At 43.1% G+C, this 21672-nt stretch overlaps 1 protein-coding gene across 2 annotated transcripts in view; it reads left to right on the top strand.

Moving 5' to 3' along the window:
- The first annotated feature begins 694 nt into the window (after positions 1–694).
- Positions 695–21672, top strand: part of DTX2 (deltex E3 ubiquitin ligase 2) — a 576494-nt gene continuing 555516 nt past the window's right edge. For both annotated transcript variants that reach the window (XM_085649605.1, XM_085649604.1), the window contains exon 1: positions 695–905. The gene's annotated coding sequence lies outside the window, so the exon portion shown is untranslated. The remainder of the gene's footprint in view (positions 906–21672) is intronic.

The raw sequence follows: 21672 nt of genomic DNA, 5'->3' as shown, positions 1-21672 counted from the left end.
CTTATTGGAACAGAATTGCACGCCAGTATCAGTCAAACTATTGGCTGGTATACCTTCAGAAATAAAAACTTGGAGGAAAAAAAACCTCTAAAACCACATCCGTGTCAGCCTTATCCACCACTTTAATGATGGGCGATCAGGAAAATAAATCAATCAGAACCAAAATCATGTTTCCATCACAACATAGTGGTGTAATAAAAATTCGCAATGTCCACTTTGATGCCGTAAAATTCCTGGGGGTCTGCGAGTGCCCATCAGGAACCGTGCAATCCAAACCTCGGTGTCCCCACCTGTCAAAAGTGTTGCGGTCCTCCGCTACAACAACTAAACCAGCGGGTCTGACGCTTCTGATACTAGTGAAAAGAACGTCCAGGAACTGAAAAGGGATGCTCCAGTGTCTCGCAGCCATTCATTTCTCATCAAGTACGTCTTTTATCCATCCCTTCTCTCACCACCGAGAGGCTGACACGACCACCTGTACTATTTCCGTGGCCTTTGGGAGTAGGTGAAAGTCCCTCTACCTGGGAACGATTGATCTCGCTGACGCTTTGGCCTCCAAACACCAAGACTACACAATGTTTTACAAGTAGTAAAGTCTCGGCGCACTCAGTGAAAAACAGCGGACCTGAGAGACTACAACAGTCATATCCGGGTCGGCAGGCGTTGTCAGGAACGCTACCGTCACTTCCGGGACGGGTCTTTTCTGATTTAGGAGCAATCGCAAGCTTCGCCGGGCGAAGCAGGCAGTCAGTCCCTCCTAGTATCCACCCCACAGAGTGTCAGTCTGTAATACCTTGCATTGTGATAGGCTTGCCATGCCCTCAGCTCATTAAGTACTTTTAGAAGCGAAAGCAAAGCAGAATCAGAATCGGATTGTGAGACCCTCCTCCGCTAGCATACGAGAGGTAAGCGTAGTAGTGTTCAGAAACACACCGCCTTTTTCGGGAGAGTTGACACTCAGTGCGGTACTTCTCCACAGTGATGGAAATCAGTTCCGATTGCTACGTGAGGGATGTATTAGCTAGCTATTCGGGCACATGACTCACCTGTGACGTTTGCCTATGTTATTTTTCCTCCTATTGCTTTTCACATACTCCTTCTATGTATTCTGGTAGCCTTTTCCTTTTATTCCTCCCTTTCTTCTCGCCCTTTTATTCTCCCCCCCCCCCCCCCACACTTTTTCAACCAATGTAGGCTTTTTTTTCCGTCTGTTTTATCCCCTTTTCCCTCACACCTCTCCTTCTATCCTCTCATACTCTGTTCCCCCCCGTTTGCTACTCGAAGGGAATATGAGGTCATGAGTCAGGAAGCCGGTTACAACAACCGGCAGGCGAGGTTTCTTTGGGAAGTGTGTTATGGTGGGCTTGGGTCTGCATTGATGGGCACGGAGCTTGTATCAGATGCTGATAGCTGGATATTTAGGTGTACACAGCGTGTGAAAGACTTTAAATGGTGACCTAGAAGCTTGCGCTAGCCTTCAACTCGTGAGAGCTTGTTGGATAATCATTGGGGGTTCTTAAAGCACGGGGGATTGTGGCTGGAGAAGCGTGTCTTTTTATTTGCCAGTCGTATTCTTCTTTTATTTATAAACGACTGAAAGTGCTCATGCATTAATCCGTAAAGCCTTTGGTACTGTTTCATCAATGTCAGTAGGCAGTAATGCATTGAAAACTTGCAACCCTTGAGGAGTTTTGTTGCAAGGTTGTAACATTTAGCAACTTGTGCTCGAGATAGCTAAGTTTTGATGAAAGACCAGGCTTCGTTTACCAGTACGTGCTAGCTGATAAATCAGATTATGTATTCAAAGTAATACCGATAAGTTTTGATGAAAGACCAGGCTTCGTTTACCAGTACGTGCTAGCTGATAAATCAGATTATGAATTCAAAGTAATACCGATAAATTCTATTGTATTTAAAATAGGTTTCTGTTTAGGGCATTGCTATTTTTTAGCCCATCTCGTATGGCGAGGAGGACTCAAGTTAGATGTTTTTCAGCTGACAAAGACACACTTATGTTATTAACTCCGGCAGTGCGGTATCATTAAAGGCCCGTCTCTTTAGGTTCAGTTCAGAGACCTCCTATGAGACTAGAGGCTCTATGGACGGACTGGATTGGCTAAGGCGGGATTGGAAAATGCCTGGTTGCTATAAACTGTGTATCAGTAGTTAAATGAGGAACCGGAGATATCTCTTTACTGTAAACAGCAGCCTTTTAAAATGTTTGCACAGACCACAGAAAGCCCAGGGGCGACCAGAAAACAACAATTCTCCCAAATACAGGATACATAATCTATGACAGTGCAGCAGAATTTAAACCATGTTTAAGCAATGCAAGATTCTAGGAAGATTTTTTGGGAGGTAAATTAAGTGTATGGCATGGACCTAGTTGAGAAAGCTCAAGGAAAAGTTTAATGAATTTTCGTTTTTCGGGCACAAAGGTCTCCATGAACTAGGTGTTTAGTTCAGGCAGTTCTAACACTTGGCTTGCAATTGATGCAGTACACGGAGAGCCATGAACTCTGTTTTCTAGGCTAGGAACACTTGGATATCCTTGCACGAAAGCCACAGAGATAGCTACTCACAGTTTCTTGAACATTTTTAGGCTGAGAAGAGGCTGTTTTACCTTTAAAAAAAAGAACCATATGAGGTTCCAAATACGTTGAGAAAATAATATACTAGTTCTTGTGTTGAAAAATGAATAAAATGTTTTTTAAGCACAAGAGAAGTGTGATACAATTAATCAATCATTTATATAGCTCAACACTGTCACCCCTAGGGGTATCTGGGTTCAGAGGTTTCTGCATCAAAAAACCATGTCTTGAGTCGCTTTTTGATGTCTGCAGTGGAGGGTGTTGTTCGGAGGTAGAGGGGGAGGTTATTCCTGGCTTTGGCAGCAATGTAGGAGAATCCCCCTCTGTGGGTGCAATGGATGCGGGGAACGTGTGCGAGGGTGAGTGAAGTGGAGCACAGGTGTCCTGAGGGAAGATGGAAATTCACCCGATGGTTGATGTAGGATGGTACTTGTTTGTGAAGAGGTTTGTAGGCGTGTGCGAGCATCTTGAACTAGCTTCTTTTCTTGACAGCGGGCCAGTGGAGGTGTCTGTGGTGAGGAGAGATGGGAGTATGCTTGGGGAGGTTAAGGATGAGTCTAGCTGCTGTGTTCTGTATTGTCTGGATTCTTCTAAGGAGTGGGTGGAGATACCAGTGTAAAGAGCGTTGTTGGTGATAAGGGCATATGTGACAGTCTTTCTGGTGTTTACTGGAATCCATCTGCAGATTTTGCAGAGCATGCGGAGGGTGTGGAAGCAGGAGGAGACAACTGCGTTTGTTTGTTATTTTATGGTCAGTTGGCTGTCCAGGATTACGCACAGGTTGCGAGCGTGGTCAGTTGGTGGGGGTCCGAGTTCTTATAGCCACGACCTGTGGTCCCATGTGGAGGTGTTCTTTCCGAAGATCAGTTCCTCAGTTTTGTCAGAGTTAAAGTTGAGGCAGCTGACCCTCATCCAGTTGGCTATGTCAGTCATTGCGCCTGGGAAGCTGTTTTTTGTGTAAGACGGGTCTTTGGTGAGCGAAAGGACTGAGTGTCGTCGGCGTAGGAGATGATGTTTAGTCTGTGGGATCTGACAATTTCAACAAGAGGGGCCATGTAGATGTTGTACAGAGTGGGGATAAGGGAAGATTTCTTGGGGTTAAAATCAGGCTAGTGCCTTGCCTACTTTTCCTTCTGTTTTCCTGATTACAAATGCAGGGTTAAATTCCTTTCTTTGCACAAACAGAGGTTTGCAGGTAGATCTCATTTGCGAGTTGTGTGATGATTATCTCACACACACAATATTTCCCCGATGCGTTCTAGCAGGACATATGTGCCAAAATGTGTTGGGGACAAAACGGCCTGTATTTCAGCATGTTAGAAACCAATTTTACCTCATTTCCATGTTTAAAATGTACACATCTGGTAAATACCTTGCCCTGTGATACTGGCATGGCAAATACCTCAACCCGTCCCACACCATATGGAACATGGGCCTGTGTGTTTAAAGATGGCACTTGTTCATTGTGTGTTGTGTCAGAACACTGCCCTTCAAAGTGTGTATGAGGTGGTAACATCAAGGCTTGGTTGTCTATGACAACTCTGCCATATCCCCAGGCAGTGTTTTTAGGGACTGTACAGCTGCGACATGCTTCCCTTGTCATGCAGCACAGCAAAAAAAGACCTTTTGTGCGCCAGACACTGCAGGTAAAAGGGTGCAGATCTGTTGCTCTAATTGATCCAACTGAATTTCTCAAGATGGATACAGCTGCAGTGTCCGACACTTTACAGAGGTCATAGTTTCTGGGATTGGGACAGCCTGTTTTCAAACAAACCGTAGCCTGCAGTACCCGATTGAGTATCGTGGTTATAAAGAATGGAACTTAAATTTCCCTTCAGAAAACTTCTGATGTGCACTAGCACACTGATAGGAATCAACACTTCTCTTGCTCTTAAGACGTGGGGCCAGTATAAGTTAGGAACTGTGGTCATGGCTTTAGTTGTTCCAAATTATGCCTTCCCTATGGGTCACTATGGTATATCCAGACATGGGCGTCGTGAACTCTCTGCTTTAGCAGCTACAATGGGGGTGGGGTTCTTGATGGGCCTCTTCTGTCTGCAACTCGGCAGATAAATATTCATAATTAACGTCAAAGGATGTGTGAGTGAAAGAATGTATATACGGATGGATGTTAGAGTGGTTGGATAGAAGAGTGAAAGGGTGGTGGATAGATGGATGATGAATGGACGGTTGGGTGGGTGAGTGAACAGATGGATGGATGAGTGAAATGGATAGATGATTGAAAGGATGCATGGATGATTAAAAGGATACATGTATAAGTGAAAGGATTGATAGCTGAGTGAATAGGAGGATGAATGAGTGGGAGGATGATGGAAGAATGAGTGTAAGGATGGACAATTGAAATAATGCATGGATGAGTGAAAGAGAAGATGGATGAAAGGGTGGGTGAATGAATGAAAGTTTAGACGAATGAGCGAAAGGATGGATAGATAGGTTGATGAGTGGATTCATGGACGGGTGGATGGAAGAGTGAAAGGATGGATGGCTAAGTGACAGGATGGATGAATGAGTGAAAAGGAGGATAGATGAAGTGAAAGAGTGGATGGATGAGTGAAAGGAGGGATGAAGGATGAAAGGATGGATGAAAGGATAGGTTTGATGGATATGTTTGGAGATGGATGGATAGGTTTGGATATGGATGAGCAGATAAAGGGACCGAATGGTGAAATATGGATGATTGAAAGTAAATATGAAATGGTGGATATCAGTGGGTGGATGAAAGGATGAATCAACAGATGCTTGGATGAAGGAGATGAGCGCTCTTCTGGGGAGGGTTGCAATGACATGTTGTGCTTGCTGGATGTACTAAGAGCTTTGGTTTAAGTGGTGGGTATTTACATTTTTGGGCTACTCTCTTGCCCAGACAGGCAAAGATGCCTTGCACTTGTGATGTAAAATTGTAAATGCATTTACATCAAAAACTTATGTCAGTTCTCCAAACCAGTGGTTCTTAATCTGTTGTCAACGGACCTCTGAGGACCCCTTTGCCTACTCGGGATATCTGTGGCACTTTAGAAAATTAAATATTATTGGAAGATTAACAAAGTACATATACATGAAACAGCAAAATTGCAAATTAAATGTTTTAAAACCTTTTGTAAATGTTTAAAAAAAAATATTGAAAGCTAAAAATAAAGGTGGTGTCCTTATTTTGATTTGTGGGAGCAGTGCAAGTTTAGCAAATGGAATCTAGCATGGGTGATTGGTGGCCTCAATTGAAGCATCACTGGTTTGCACCAACAAAAAGAGAGCAAGGACGAGGAGCACACAAGACTAAGTGATCTACTAGAGTATAGCATATTGCTGTGTCTTTTAGAAATAAAACTAAATGTTGTAAATCTCGAACCTTCCCATCAAAATGTCTGCATTTATTTTTGGGTGTGAATTAAATAAAGTAGTTTTTAGAGTGTGTACTTGCCTAATGTATACTTGTTTCTGTATATCATTTTCTGGTTCAAATCGTAAAAATTGCTTAGTCAGGGTCCTTGGCTACCATTGGTGATTCAGTGTGGGTCCCCAGATGTGAAAACGTTAAGATACGGTTCCCTAAATTGATTGATAGGGAGGGCACAGAGAGGGATAACCCTAATTCCACATCCTCCAGTTCATCTCTCATCCAAGTGCCAGGGTTACCACTGCCTGCATTTTGAATGAGGTCTTTAGTGAAACCAAAGCAGGCTTTTGGCAGGCCTTGCACTATGGACACAATAGTGCTGCTCCATTCCTGAAGCATACGTAAGCACATACACACAGGTTGTGAAGGCTTTCTGGCCAACGCCCCAGGCAGCCTCAAGCCTTTCATTCTGCACAATAGCTGACTCATTCATTTCCTGTGTGGAAAAAGCACGTATTTGTAGTGGGCCAGCTACATTCGTTTTAAGCTTCTCTGCACAAAAGTAACATGCCCCACGTTTGGGTAAGTTGTCCCTTAATCACAGTGTTAAGTATGGAAAAATGCTGAGTCCTTTAGATTCACAATATATCCATAATCAATAGACCGTCTCGAAAATGTGATTATTTGTCACTTTTTTTGCAGAGTAATTTAAACATTTGTGTCGATTCACAAAGTTCAATCCAGATTGAATACTTTTATTTTTAAGAGATGTGCATAATTCTGCAAAAAGCACACCATGGTATTAAAAAAAAAAAACCATGGTCGGGATTCCGCAAGAAAATAACAGGGGCTCAAAATCTTTCCCTTTCAAAAGATTGGCACTGACACCTGCTAGGGACACCTTAAATTATGTAATGCCGCAATTCATGTTATTTTACCAGCTGTCCTGAATTTTACGATGTGTTTTCAACTTTGTCAATGAATTGTATGTAATATTTCCTCCTCATGGAAGTAAGGGTGTGGAGTATGGTGCTAGCTAAACTTCATCCTCAACTGCAAGGAAGGTTTCCGTGGGAAAATCTTTATTTAAGCAGATGTAAAATCTCTGAAACAGCTGTTAAAACCTATCTGCACTTCTAAAAGCTGCAATTGTGAATTCTGAGCATTGAGACAAATTCCCTCTTGGATAGCATATCTAATGTTATGAATGCTTGCAGAACAGCTTTACTGTACATCTGTTCAGAATAAAACTGAGATCGCCTCTATTCTTGGTAATCTTTATTGTATATGGTTAATTAAAACCATTAAAAGCCAATGAAACTAATTAAAATACACACAGATTAAAAATCTTATAATAACCACTTAGCTGCAGCAAAAACAGCCTACAAAAAACAAAACCTGTTATACACCAGTTTATCAAGTTAATATGGCATTTGGCCTTAAAACCTATTATTTAAGGTGATCGGTATTTCAAATGTCCATCTACATTACAAAGATCAAATTAACCTTTAGGTTAAATTTCTAGTTCGGTTGTGATATAAATGAAACATGCTTATGTTAAATATAGCAGCAACTTGAAAATTAAACAGTTAATTGATAACAACGGTTCAAGAAAACATTCAATCAAGTAAAACACCATCAAACATAAAAGCAGTTTTTCATGCATCCAGTAGTATTGCTCAGAGGGATTTTACTTTTTCAAAAGCGTTGCTAATTTGCTTCCTACCATCATCAATTATTTAGCCCAGGAAATATTTAAATTCAAATAGCCGGCCTACATGATAACTGCGCCAGGAGAAGTGGAAATAGGCAGTAAATAACAAGGGTCCGGGTAAACATTTCATATCTTAGGACACCGTTAAGCATAAAAACAGTTTTGCAAGTGCCCGATGACATTCCTCCGGGTAGATTTGACTGTATCTTAATTTAATTTCTACAACCTTCAAATATTTAGTAAAGGAAATGTTTAAATGCAAGTTGTTTGGGTCCACGCATGTGATAATAGCCTACCTACATGAATAGATGCCCATTCATTTAATACCTTTCTCATCATAGATCTCTGCTCAGTTAATGGTGCAGGACAAATGCAGACAATATGAATAATCATCTCTGCAGCTTTATTACACAACCTTTAAACATCTCCTTGCTTCGGCTTAATCCATGTGGAAGCAAAATCATGTGATGGGACTCCTCCAGTCTGTATATCATCAATTTGATTTTTAGGAATATTGAGTAGGACTGTCTCTATGAGGCTGTGTGGTTGTTGAAAATCATCCATACATATGAACTTTTTGATAAGACCTGTTTGTCTTTTGGTCTATTCTTAAAATTCTTAAATGTGGATTTAGGAGGGGTCTTAACCTAAATCTAACCAGTGAGGAATACACAATCTCAATATTTAAGCTGCGCTTTGGTGCACTGTCTGCACCTTATGTTGCTGACCTCTAGCGTAGTCCTCCAGGCGCTTGCCAATAAAGCGATACCATTGCAAAATGTGAAGCATATAATATATATTAATTGATATAACACATCAGCGGAGCAAGCCCAAATGTGAGCTTTCTTCAAGAAACCTACCCCTATAAAGTTTCTTTGTTTGTACACATTGTACGCTTGCATTTTCATTTAAACACTTTTTAAGTTTGGCTTGCAGATGGCTTCAAAATGAAATTGTCATGATGACAATGGTGAGTAAGCATGCTCACCTGTATTATCATGTAAATCCTTTCATCAACTTTGGTTCTTATTTCCATAGTCGCCCTCAATGGACATAATTTATTACAACACGTCTATTTGGTGTAAAAATCCCTTTCAATGCTGCTCCATAAGAAATAGGTCCTTAACTTACGGTTTATGATTGTACTCGTTGGTGCCTGTCTGCTGCTAAGTAGACTAGACCTTTTTGCACTTGTCTGTACTTGGATTCCAAGTCAATATAAATACCCTGTTTCCTCGAGAGGCCTGAAACGTGACTGTCAGTTCTTCGATTTATAAGATTAGACCTAGATCCAACTTTGAGCTTTGCATGCCACTTGTTCTGTTTTAGTGGCGCAGTGCTAGGGTATTGCATATTTAATCCATTTATAGCTGTCACTTTGCCTAATGGCTGTTGCCATGTGTAAGGACAAAAGTTCCCTGAAGACCTATGCAGCTGTGCCATCCCCTTGCATCTTACTGCTGTCACTAAATATTCACAGGCCTCTATGCTTTTTTGGCAATATTTTTCAGTGCCTCTGATTTTCAGTAATCCATCAGACTTAAATTTGGTTCTCAATTGACCTTTCCCACCTTTATTCTCAAAGGGGTAGTTCGTATTGGACCCCGACTGTACGAGCCATAGTTGGTGGAAGCATATTGAGTTGTTTGGGTGCTTAGTTGCACCGTGGAGAGATACCTACTGGCCTTGCCATGTAATTAAGCCTATAGCCATGTGGGCTGGGTCGTTTTTATTATATTTTGTGTGTGATATTCATAAATGTTATATTATTTATTGCAGTTGCCAGGACACGTGCTCTTGAAAAATGGTTTGTGAACATTACTAATGCATCTTTCATTAGGGTTAGCCATAGCTGATCGTGAAAGTATACTTTCGTAAGAATGGTAGCTCCAAGGTCCAGACCAGATACTGCCAGGGGTCATCCTCCATCCTGTATGTATTCTTCCTGTGCTGTTCTTTGTTTTCCAGGACTTCCTTGACAGTATACACACAATTTCTTACCATAGCATACCCCTAGAAGGTGTCATCTGGACATAGAAGTGGACTTATGGATTGCAATTTGGGGACATTCCCTTCCCAGGTTACTTTCAAAGGATGGAAACTGTGCCATTGTCTTATTGGCTAGATCTTTCTGAACTTAAGGAATGTCTCAAAGTGCAGATGAGCTAAGTGATGAGTGACTGCTCAGCGAACACACTTCCTCTCTGAGCCCAATTTTATTGTTTCTCTTCTTAGAGCCTTTTTGTTGTTGTAGTCCAGTACCCTGTTGGCTTGCATGTTAGCCAGATCAGAAGAGTCCTGTGCGACCAAAGGAACCCTTTATGTGTCTATGCTCCACTAAGTTGTCTCTTGGTGAGACAGATGTCTAATGCCCTTGGTCAGTGAGGCTTCCCTGGAGCATGGAGCCACTTATCTGGAGCTCCTAAGGCTCCTTGCCAGCAAGATTTACCCATTAACCCTAAACCCATAAGGAAGGCATATGATCCTGGAGTCAGTGTACTCCCTCCCGCCCCAAAGTGTACTTCAAGATATTGCCTCCCTTGCATGTTCTTCATAAGGTGCTTTTTCAATCGTTTGCCATTGCTTTTGCTATGTTCTTGCCTTGTTTTTGGCATTTGCAACCATTAAGGTCGCAAACAGTGAACTTTCCAGACAAGTAACAAAGTTACCGTTTTGGCAGGTGGATTGCAGCTCTTCCATTTTGTAATAGGCAGATTCCGGTCTGCTAGTGATTGTGTTAGTACATTATTTGAGAGTATTGTTAACCTTTTTAGGTGGTTCTATAATTGGATTGTTATGGTGTTGCGCTTTTAGTTGCAGGATTGTTCAGATGTTCTCAATTGTATGGTGATCGTAAACATCATGAAGTGTGCTTATCCACATGTCCTAGTTTTACTGTTGTAATGTTTTACACCATTGTTTTACTGTGCACTGTTGTGTACGTCCGATATTTTGACTTACCTTTTATACTGTTATTATATTAATGTATTCTGGAGTATTAAAGTGTTTTGCATCGGAGAGGAGTTGGCCTAACGGCTAGGGCGCTCGACCTCGGACCTGGGGAACTGGGTTCGAGTCTCGGTAATGACGCTGAACATCCTGTGATTCTGGGAAATCACTTAATCTCCCTGCACAAAAAATAACAAGCATTGAAAATGCAATAGGTCTCCCCTTTGATTAAGTTAAAGCCATTTGCTTTGCTAATGGTATTGTATAGCAAAGCAAATGGCTTTAACTGGATTCGCACTTGTAATCTGCAGATAAGTAAAATATCTGGAACAGTTGTCGAACCCACTACATCTGGGCTTCTTAACCTGGAAGTCTGGGGGTCAAACCAGGGGATGGGGACCCATTGTCCTAGCTTGTAGAGAAGGATAGAGTCAAGAATTCAGAAACTTTGACATTAAGATAGATAACAAAAAACACTAATCTACTAACCCCCAGCCATTCACTCCTGCAGGTCACATGTACAGCTGTTCAGTATATTAACCCATGGAGCAATCTTCCATGTGTCATCACAAGTTAACTACTCACTCGATATAGGATCCATAGCCCCCCCCCCCCACCTAGTCTCGCACACTCACTGCCTGCATCGTAGCTTCCCCTCCTTTCCCAGACTCGGACCTGCAATCTCCACTACTCCTCCCCTCCCCCCCCCCCCCGCATCTAAAGTAATTCTACCCCCACATTGCCTCCCACTCCCAGCTCCCTACCTTGCCCTCAAAGCAACATCACCCTCTGTCCCACTGCACGCCCACTCCCCATCCATTTCAAGCCCCCCCCCATGTCTCCCCTAAGCTGTAGAGAGCCCATTCCATGTGTAGCTAGCAGGTTCGCACTAAATAACCAGGGGCGTAGTTTCAAGGGGGGGAGGGGCGTTGCTTGGGGTGTCACCGCCCCCCCTCTATGTTTGTATTCTCTAATAAATAGTTGGGTACAGATGCTTTTGGTATAGTGAGATGTTGTCGGATTTCATTAGGGATGCACAGATAAAAATAAAAAAAATAAAAACACTCATTTGTGTTTTGCAGGTCTTAAAAACGGTTCTTTTACAAAATATTTCGCCTTAAGAACCCTATGCAATCCGCACTCCTCTACATAAACCCTATACACATTTAAATACGCTTTGTAATGAACAATGCAAGGATAAAAAGACGAGGTAGCACCAAAGGCACTCAACCCTTCAAGGTAAAGGTAGGTCCTGTAACAGCTGCATTAACCCTCTGCGTTGTACATCGAGTGCTCCCTGGAGTGTTCATGGCGGACGCGCTGAAAGATGAACAAATTCGGGGGGGGGGGGGGGGGGGGGGGTAGGATGTACCAAGGAGGCTGCAGAGGTGTGCTCAGAAGTGGAATTCAGGGCATGCACAATCCTTCTTTGAGTGGGGGTTGGGAGAGGGCAGCTGGAGTGTGTCAGGCATGAAGGAGGGATACAGCCAACTCCTGGCACTCGCTGGCGAAACCTCTCCATAAAGAGGTGGTGCTGCGGTGTGTTGATAAAGTGTATACACGGTACAAGTGATCAGGCCACGCCCTTCTTTTAATCCATGTGTAACGGAGACTGCAAAGCACCGATAACACACTATCTTCCTCCCACAACTCCCGAACTTCGAGGCACTCATTTTATCAAACCTGCAAAAATGAAAGGCTGTCAGCGCGGTCCCGAAAGCGAAAGAGGATCGCGCCGGAGCTTGTCTTTATGCCATGCATGTGTGCGTGTATCTGTGCCTATTGTGATCTTCATTAATTCTTGCACACTGTCACTCAGCTTCTAGAGCTTTTCTACTTCCTTGCTATTCATCGCAGTGAACCAAAACCCAAACTGGAGAGGTCTCTGAGGAACTCAACTGGTCAAGAAGAAGGCATCCTTTATAGCCCATTAGAGTTTTCAGGTGGTGAATAAACGTTTTGAGCAGCTCCCTTCTCAGACCAGTAACGTGACCTGAAGCACTGCTACAATCTTGCTTGGAGTACTACTGGGAGGATACTTGAAAGAATGAACCCTCACAGTGGTGATGGGGGTTCTAGAGGTGTCACCACAGCAAAGTGCCACCTAGCAGAGTAACCCGCAGAGTGCGTGGAGAAAGAAAAAGCTGTACAAGAAGGCCTGAACAAGAGCATCAAGCATTGAACAATGTCTAGGGAAAGGCCCCATTCACCCGGAACATTTGTGAGATTCCTCACCCACCCCCCCCCCTCTCCTGCCCCAAACCCTTGTTTGAACATTGTCCAGCAAGCCCCTGAGGCCTGCCTACAGAAAGTGCTATCCCCGACAAGTGACCCCTCTAGCTTGAGGCCTGGCGTTAGTATAGTAATTCCCGCATGCTGTGACCTGTGGCTGTAGGATTGTAAACCTGATCCTCATCGAAATTCCAAGAGACCAAGAAGCAGTCTACCAACTTACTTCACCATAACTGTGTGACGTGAGCTGCAACTTGGGGATCCTTGTGGAAGAACATGGAGTGGCAGCTCTGGTCCTCTATCAGACTCTTAAAAATCCCACCAAGCGACTCAGCATGGAGGCTCTTTTGGGATGGGGTTTCTTATTATGTGGACACCTATTTTGATGTTATGCCAGCTTGACTTTCAGAAGGTGTCACCAAAGATACCTGCATCACCTACAGAGATGAAGGACTGCAACCAGCAGTTGTCCTGAGTCTCCAAAGCCACTTTGTCCTCTGCTCCCCAGCATGACCTGCTTGAAAGTAAAGATTGTGGCCTGCATTCATGCACAGTGTTGGTGCTGGCAAACATGGTGTTCCTGGGGTGCATACAGACACCTATAAAGGGGTGCATACAGACACCTATAAAGGGTGAGAACCTGCTAAAAGAGACACTCCGCATAGAAGAATGCACTACAGTGGCAAAGATTCTTTGGCTAACGTGACCCAGTAAAGGATCCTAACCACCACAAGGGATATAGCCTAAAATGTGTCTCTCTGCGTCCACCAGGGCAGTTCTCTTGAAGATGGTAGAGACTGTGGGTGGGTCTGCATTTCCTAGTGCAGAGGAACCTTCAGGGTTTGAATACTCATACTACTGGTAGCCATAGCCTTGTAAAGGCCCCATAGACAAGAATTAATTTCTTGTTCTGTGTCTTGCATGGCATTACCCTGATGGTAGAATAAAGTAATTTCCTTTGGGTTTGGATAAAGGAGTGGTAGGATATTGCTTTATTACATTATGTTAATGTTATGAGGAGTTCTGAGTCTCTTACTCCGCACCTTCTTCACGAGTAAGCCTTAGGCTCAAGTGCTAATGGGGTGGCCATGGTGCTCAGTTTTGGGTCCAGCAGTAGGTCAGGGCCTGGGACATCCATGGTAAAAGGTCCAATTTGACACAATTGGTGTCCAGTAGCGTGTGTATACCTAGGAACCCAGACACCTGTTCCCAAAAGCTCGAGGGAAGGCAGTCCTGTGGTGGTATAGACTGCTCTCTCCATCGTGATCCTCATAAAGAACACCAGTGGAAACGAATCTGAAGGCAGTTCAACCTACAAAACAGTTCCAGTGTTAAAAAAAAAAAGTACGTATTCAGTAAAGCATAGCAAAAAAATGTTTTCACAAGAACACTTGTTTGCCTATTCGATTCTGCTGGTCCGCGGCTATAAATAAGCAGCTTGGTAGATTCATATTCAAATTGACCCATTTTGTTACATAATATAATCTCATTTCGCTTTGTGAATTCACAAATAAGAATAGTAGGCGACTGCGATAAAGTATTTGCATTTATTTGAAGCACCAAAATAAGCATAATTGGGAGCAGCGAGCCAAGCTGGTGAGGCTGAATCTCTTGTTAAGAATTTGAGATTATGATCCTCGCTCGGACACACCAGGAGGTTATTCTTTATAAAAAGCTAGCTACTGTCATGTATGTCTGCTCTAGTTTAGCAGTCATAAGCTCAATTGTGTGCTTCACCCTGACCTCCCTAATACAGCTAAGTGTCCCATATGAGATTGTGCCATCAAAAAGTAGGCTTCTTGCACAGACAAAACAGAACTAAATTGCTCTCCACAAATCGTTGGCTAATCATATAGAAGTGAGATTCCTATCAGTCTCACTGGTGCAGGGACACCCTTTGTCTACGGGTTCACAAATGAGGATCAACACTGGAGTGGAAACAACATATAAGTTTATTTCACTCATGAGAGGAGTCCCATCATTCAGACACTGCAAGTACCCGGGGAGGTAACTAACAAGTCCAAGTTCAAACACAGTATTTATAAATTTTGGTCCATCGTGAAACCCATTGGAAACTACATCGTCATGCTGAGTTGCAAACTGCTAACTCCTGATAAGCCCCTACCCGCGTCATCTTTTTAGATAGGCAAGGAAGGTTACAGGCGTTGGTGGGCTCATAGATCAGACACCTGCGTGCTCTGGCCTTTCGGCAGAGCAGGGCCTCTACTCTGGCACGCAAGCATTATCAGCACAACCAGCTTTCGGTGAACACGTAACTTCCGACTTTGCAAAAAGTGCCCGCAGAAACACAAAATGGAGTAGAGGCTAACTTAACAAAATTAATTTTTTACCGTTTAACAGTTCCTCCTTTTAGACTCTACTAAACACATTTTGACTGATTAAATAATAAAAGATATATATTCCAGGTACATAAAACTTCATGAATACAGAAAGCATAAAAGAGAACAAATTAACATACTTCGTGATATAATCACCATGAACACCATATTCCTCCGCTTCTAAATCTGATCCTTTTGCCTCTGGGTTACCATCATCATCTGGATAGCATGCTATATTTAGCTCTTTATTAAGACCTCCTATATCAAAGCTAAAAATCTTATTAGCATGTGCTTCCCACAAGACTCCAAACCAAGCCATGCAAGAGCCATTGTGGGAGAATGGGAGTGGTATGAGAGGCGTTCCACCTTTTCCTGGTGTGCATGCAACAATCCTTAAACCCAACAATCAGAAATATTAGCAATACTATGTGTATAATGCAACATTCAAATAAATGAATTGTTCTGGTAAGAAAAGCTATGTTTCTCATCTAGCAGTGAAAGAGTAAAATAATAATGTTCAGGCGGTGTAGGTGTTGGGCGTATGCATAGGAAATTTCGCATGTAGGAACCAAGCTATTACACACATACTCATAACACTAGATAAACTTGCTGCCAAACAAATAAATGTCCATTTAAATTAGATCTTCTTCTCCGTAGCATGTTGAACGTCCGAACAATCTTCTTCCATGATAGGCATTCGCAATATCGAAGTCGACAAAGTAATTCTACCCCCACATTGCCTCCCACTCCCAGCTCCCTACCTTGCCCTCAAAGCAACATCACCCTCTGTCCCACTGCACGCCCACTCCCCATCCATTTCAAGCCCCCCCCCATGTCTCCCCTAAGCTGTAGAGAGCCCATTCCATGTGTAGCTAGCAGGTTCGCACTAAATAACCAGGGGCGTAGTTTCAAGGGGGGGAGGGGCGTTGCTTGGGGTGTCACCGCCCCCCCTCTATGTTTGTATTCTCTAATAAATAGTTGGGTACAGATGCTTTTGGTATAGTGAGATGTTGTCGGATTTCATTAGGGATGCACAGATAAAAATAAAAAAAATAAAAACACTCATTTGTGTTTTGAAGGTCTTAAAAGCGGTTCTTTTACAAAATATTTCGCCTTAAGAACCCTATGCAATCCGCACTCCTCTACATAAACCCTATACACATTTAAATACGCTTTGTAATGAACAATGCAAGGATAAAAAGACGAGGTAGCACCAAAGGCACTCAACCCTTCAAGGTAAAGGTAGGTCCTGTAACAGCTGCATTAACCCTCTGCGTTGTACATCGAGTGCTCCCTGGAGTGTTCATGGCGGACGCGCTGAAAGATGAACAAATTCGGGGGGGGGGGGGGGGGGGGTAGGATGTACCAAGGAGGCTGCAGAGGTGTGCTCAGAAGTGGAATTCAGGGCATGCACAATCCTTCTTTGAGTGGGGGTTGGGAGAGGGCAGCTGGAGTGTGTCAGGCATGAAGGAGGGATACAGCCAACTCCTGGCACTCGCTGGCGAAACCTCTCCATAAAGAGGTGGTGCTGCGGTGTGTTGATAAAGTGTATACACGGTACAAGTGATCAGGCCACGCCCTTCTTTTAATCCATGTGTAACGGAGACTGCAAAGCACCGATAACACACTATCTTCCTCCCACAACTCCCGAACTTCGAGGCACTCATTTTATCAAACCTGCAAAAATGAAAGGCTGTCAGCGCGGTCCCGAAAGCGAAAGAGGATCGCGCCGGAGCTTGTCTTTATGCCATGCATGTGTGCGTGTATCTGTGCCTATTGTGATCTTCATTAATTCTTGCACACTGTCACTCAGCTTCTAGAGCTTTTCTACTTCCTTGCTATTCATCGCAGTGAACCAAAACCCAAACTGGAGAGGTCTCTGAGGAACTCAACTGGTCAAGAAGAAGGCATCCTTTATAGCCCATTAGAGTTTTCAGGTGGTGAATAAACGTTTTGAGCAGCTCCCTTCTCAGACCAGTAACGTGACCTGAAGCACTGCTACAATCTTGCTTGGAGTACTACTGGGAGGATACTTGAAAGAATGAACCCTCACAGTGGTGATGGGCGTTCTAGAGGTGTCACCACAGCAAAGTGCCACCTAGCAGAGTAACCCGCAGAGTGCGTGGAGAAAGAAAAAGCTGTACAAGAAGGCCTGAACAAGAGCATCAAGCATTGAACAATGTCTAGGGAAAGGCCCCATTCACCCGGAACATTTGTGAGATTCCTCACCCACCCCCCCCCCCCCCCTCTCCTGCCCCAAACCCTTGTTTGAACATTGTCCAGCAAGCCCCTGAGGCCTGCCTACAGAAAGTGCTATCCCCGACAAGTGACCCCTCTAGCTTGAGGCCTGGCGTTAGTATAGTAATTCCCGCATGCTGTGACCTGTGGCTGTAGGATTGTAAACCTGATCCTCATCGAAATTCCAAGAGACCAAGAAGCAGTCTACCAACTTACTTCACCATAACTGTGTGACGTGAGCTGCAACTTGGGGATCCTTGTGGAAGAACATGGAGTGGCAGCTCTGGTCCTCTATCAGACTCTTAAAAATCCCACCAAGCGACTCAGCATGGAGGCTCTTTTGGGATGGGGTTTCTTATTATGTGGACACCTATTTTGATGTTATGCCAGCTTGACTTTCAGAAGGTGTCACCAAAGATACCTGCATCACCTACAGAGATGAAGGACTGCAACCAGCAGTTGTCCTGAGTCTCCAAAGCCACTTTGTCCTCTGCTCCCCAGCATGACCTGCTTGAAAGTAAAGATTGTGGCCTGCATTCATGCACAGTGTTGGTGCTGGCAAACATGGTGTTCCTGGGGTGCATACAGACACCTATAAAGGGGTGCATACAGACACCTATAAAGGGTGAGAACCTGCTAAAAAAGAAGAGACACTCCGCATAGAAGAATGCACTACAGTGGCAAAGATTCTTTGGCTAACGTGACCCAGTAAAGGATCCTAACCACCACAAGGGATATAGCCTAAAATGTGTCTCTCTGCGTCCACCAGGGCAGTTCTCTTGAAGATGGTAGAGACTGTGGGTGGGTCTGCATTTCCTAGTGCAGAGGAACCTTCAGGGTTTGAATACTCATACTACTGGTAGCCATAGCCTTGTAAAGGCCCCATAGACAAGAATTAATTTCTTGTTCTGTGTCTTGCATGGCATTACCCTGATGGTAGAATAAAGTAATTTCCTTTGGGTTTGGATAAAGGAGTGGTAGGATATTGCTTTATTACATTATGTTAATGTTATGAGGAGTTCTGAGTCTCTTACTCCGCACCTTCTTCACGAGTAAGCCTTAGGCTCAAGTGCTAATGGGGTGGCCATGGTGCTCAGTTTTGGGTCCAGCAGTAGGTCAGGGCCTGGGACATCCATGGTAAAAGGTCCAATTTGACACAATTGGTGTCCAGTAGCGTGTGTATACCTAGGAACCCAGACACCTGTTCCCAAAAGCTCGAGGGAAGGCAGTCCTGTGGTGGTATAGACTGCTCTCTCCATCGTGATCCCCATAAAGAACACCAGTGGAAACGAATCTGAAGGCAGTTCAACCTACAAAACAGTTCCAGTGTTAAAAAAAAAGTACGTATTCAGTAAAGCATAGCAAAAAAATGTTTTCACAAGAACACTTGTTTGCCTATTCGATTCTGCTGGTCCGCGGCTATAAATAAGCAGCTTGGTAGATTCATATTCAAATTGACCCATTTTGTTACATAATATAATCTCATTTCGCTTTGTGAATTCACAAATAAGAATAGTAGGCGACTGCGATAAAGTATTTGCATTTATTTGAAGCACCAAAATAAGCATAATTGGGAGCAGCGAGCCAAGCTGGTGAGGCTGAATCTCTTGTTAAGAATTTGAGATTATGATCCTCGCTCGGACACACCAGGAGGTTATTCTTTTTAAAAAGCTAGCTACTGTCATGTATGTCTGCTCTAGTTTAGCAGTCATAAGCTCAATTGTGTGCTTCACCCTGACCTCACTAATACAGCTAAGTGTCCCATATGAGATTGTGCCATCAAAAAGTAGGCTTCTTGCACAGACAAAACAGAACTAAATTGCTCTCCACAAATCGTTGGCTAATCATATAGAAGTGAGATTCCTATCAGTCTCACTGGTGCAGGGACACCCTTTGTCTACGGGTTCACAAATGAGGATCAACACTGGAGTGGAAACAACATATAAGTTTATTTCACTCATGAGAGGAGTCCCATCATTCAGACACTGCAAGTACCCGGGGAGGTAACTAACAAGTTCAAGTTCAAACACAGTATTTATAAATTTTGGTCCATCGTGAAACCCATTGGAAACTACATCGTCATGCTGAGTTGCAAACTGCTAACTCCTGATAAGCCCCTACCCGCGTCATCTTTTTAGATAGGCAAGGAAGGTTACAGGCGTTGGTGGGCTCATAGATCAGACACCTGCGTGCTCTGGCCTTTCGGCAGAGCAGGGCCTCTACTCTGGCACGCAAGCATTATCAGCACAACCAGCTTTCAGTGAACACGTAACTTCCGACTTTGCAAAAAGTGCCCGCAGAAACACAAAATGGAGTAGAGGCTAACTTAACAAAATTAATTTTTTACCGTTTAACAGTTCCTCCTTTTAGACTCTACTAAACACATTTTGACTGATTAAATAATAAAAGATATATATTCCAGGTACATAAAACTTCATGAATACAGAAAGCATAAAAGAGAACAAATTAACATACTTCGTGATATAATCACCATGAACACCATATTCCTCCGCTTCTAAATCTGATCCTTTTGCCTCTGGGTTACCATCATCATCTGGATAGCATGCTATATTTAGCTCTTTATTAAGACCTCCTATATCAAAGCTAAAAATCTTATTAGCATGTGCTTCCCACAAGACTCCAAACCAAGCCATGCAAGAGCCATTGTGGGAGAATGGGAGTGGTATGAGAGGCGTTCCACCTTTTCCTGGTGTGCATGCAACAATCCTTAAACCCAACAATCAGAAATATTAGCAATACTATGTGTATAATGCAACATTCAAATAAATGAATTGTTCTGGTAAGAAAAGCTATGTTTCTCATCTAGCAGTGAAAGAGTAAAATAATAATGTTCAGGCGGTGTAGGTGTTGGGCGTATGCATAGGAAATTTCGCATGTAGGAACCAAGCTATTACACACATACTCATAACACTAGATAAACTTGCTGCCAAACAAATAAATGTCCATTTAAATTAGATCTTCTTCTCCGTAGCATGTTGAACGTCCGAACAATCTTCTTCCATGATAGGCATTCGCAATATCGAAGTCGACAATGTCTCTCTCTGTATAGTCTCATATGATTTTTTACCAACTCAGTTTATAAATGTTCTTTCTCAAAAGTTATATCCTAAATTTGATACCTAATCAATAAAAGGAAAATAGTCACTTGGGCAAAATAAGCACAGTTCCACATCAACAGGCTCCACGCCAGGAGCAAAACAAAACTCATTGAGACTTTGCTGTTCAAAGATGACTGTAGCAATGAAAAATCAGTGTAACAAGTACTTCAAGAAAGGTCATCCACAAGATCATCTGCAACAGACTGAAGGATCGTTAAATAGATTGCTTTTTGCACAAAATATTTCTGGGCCAGCTGGTGGAAAGTTCAGATTCTATTTCCAACCCTGGGCAGAGCAAAGTAATGTACACACGGATAGTATCAGCAGTTTTCTGCACCACAAATCTTCTTATACTTTCCATTCAAAGATTCTTTTCTCTTCAGCTCTTGACAGTTCCCAGTTATTTATTTCATCATTTCTTGACTCTTTGTTACTAGCTTGCCATCAGGGTGGCTCATACAGTTCAAGCCTCGCATTACACAGTTCATTCAATGTGGCATTCTGCACTTTTTCCATGCAATTTGAGCACTCAGGTGCTGAGAAACTCTGACAGAGCACCATCAATCCTCTGCACCTTTTCAATCCAAGCCTTTCACTTTTATTCTCACTTTGATCAGTTTTAGACGTTTCAGCTATGGGTGCAAATTATTTTTCAAGGGAACACTGCAGACATTTTGGATACCCTTTCAGCCAGCATTTTTTCTATCTCCACTTGTAGGCCCACAGCACAAACTTTTCTTTCAGAGGCTGCACCTGGCTCATTCACCCCTTTGACACTGCTTTCATCTGTCAGTTTTCACCTTTTGCTTTTCCAGTGCAGTTTGCTTTAGTGCTACTTCAGACTGTGTGTGTTCCCTTACAGCTTGACTGACCCTCTTCTGTTGGCGTTTGACCACTGCTGGCATCTTTTCTTGAACAGGAGCTGTTTTATCAGGGGGACACGGGACCTTAGTGTGTGAGAGGCATACACCCAATTTGGAAGGCCACCACATTTACCAACAGTCTTTGCCAGGATCATTTGAAACAGGCCTTTCCATTTCACAGCATCTCTCAAATCAGAGTTTTTTGGCACCAACCATTATGCAGATCTTGTGTAGCCGCTGCAATCTGATGAGTAACTGCAGGCTCCACATCA

Source organism: Triturus cristatus, chromosome 3_2 (assembly GCF_964204655.1).
Source record: "Triturus cristatus chromosome 3_2, aTriCri1.1, whole genome shotgun sequence".
Lineage (NCBI taxonomy): Eukaryota > Metazoa > Chordata > Amphibia > Caudata > Salamandridae > Triturus > Triturus cristatus.
Note: the sequence above shows the minus strand (reverse complement) of the source record. Positions and strands in the feature narration are given on the sequence as shown.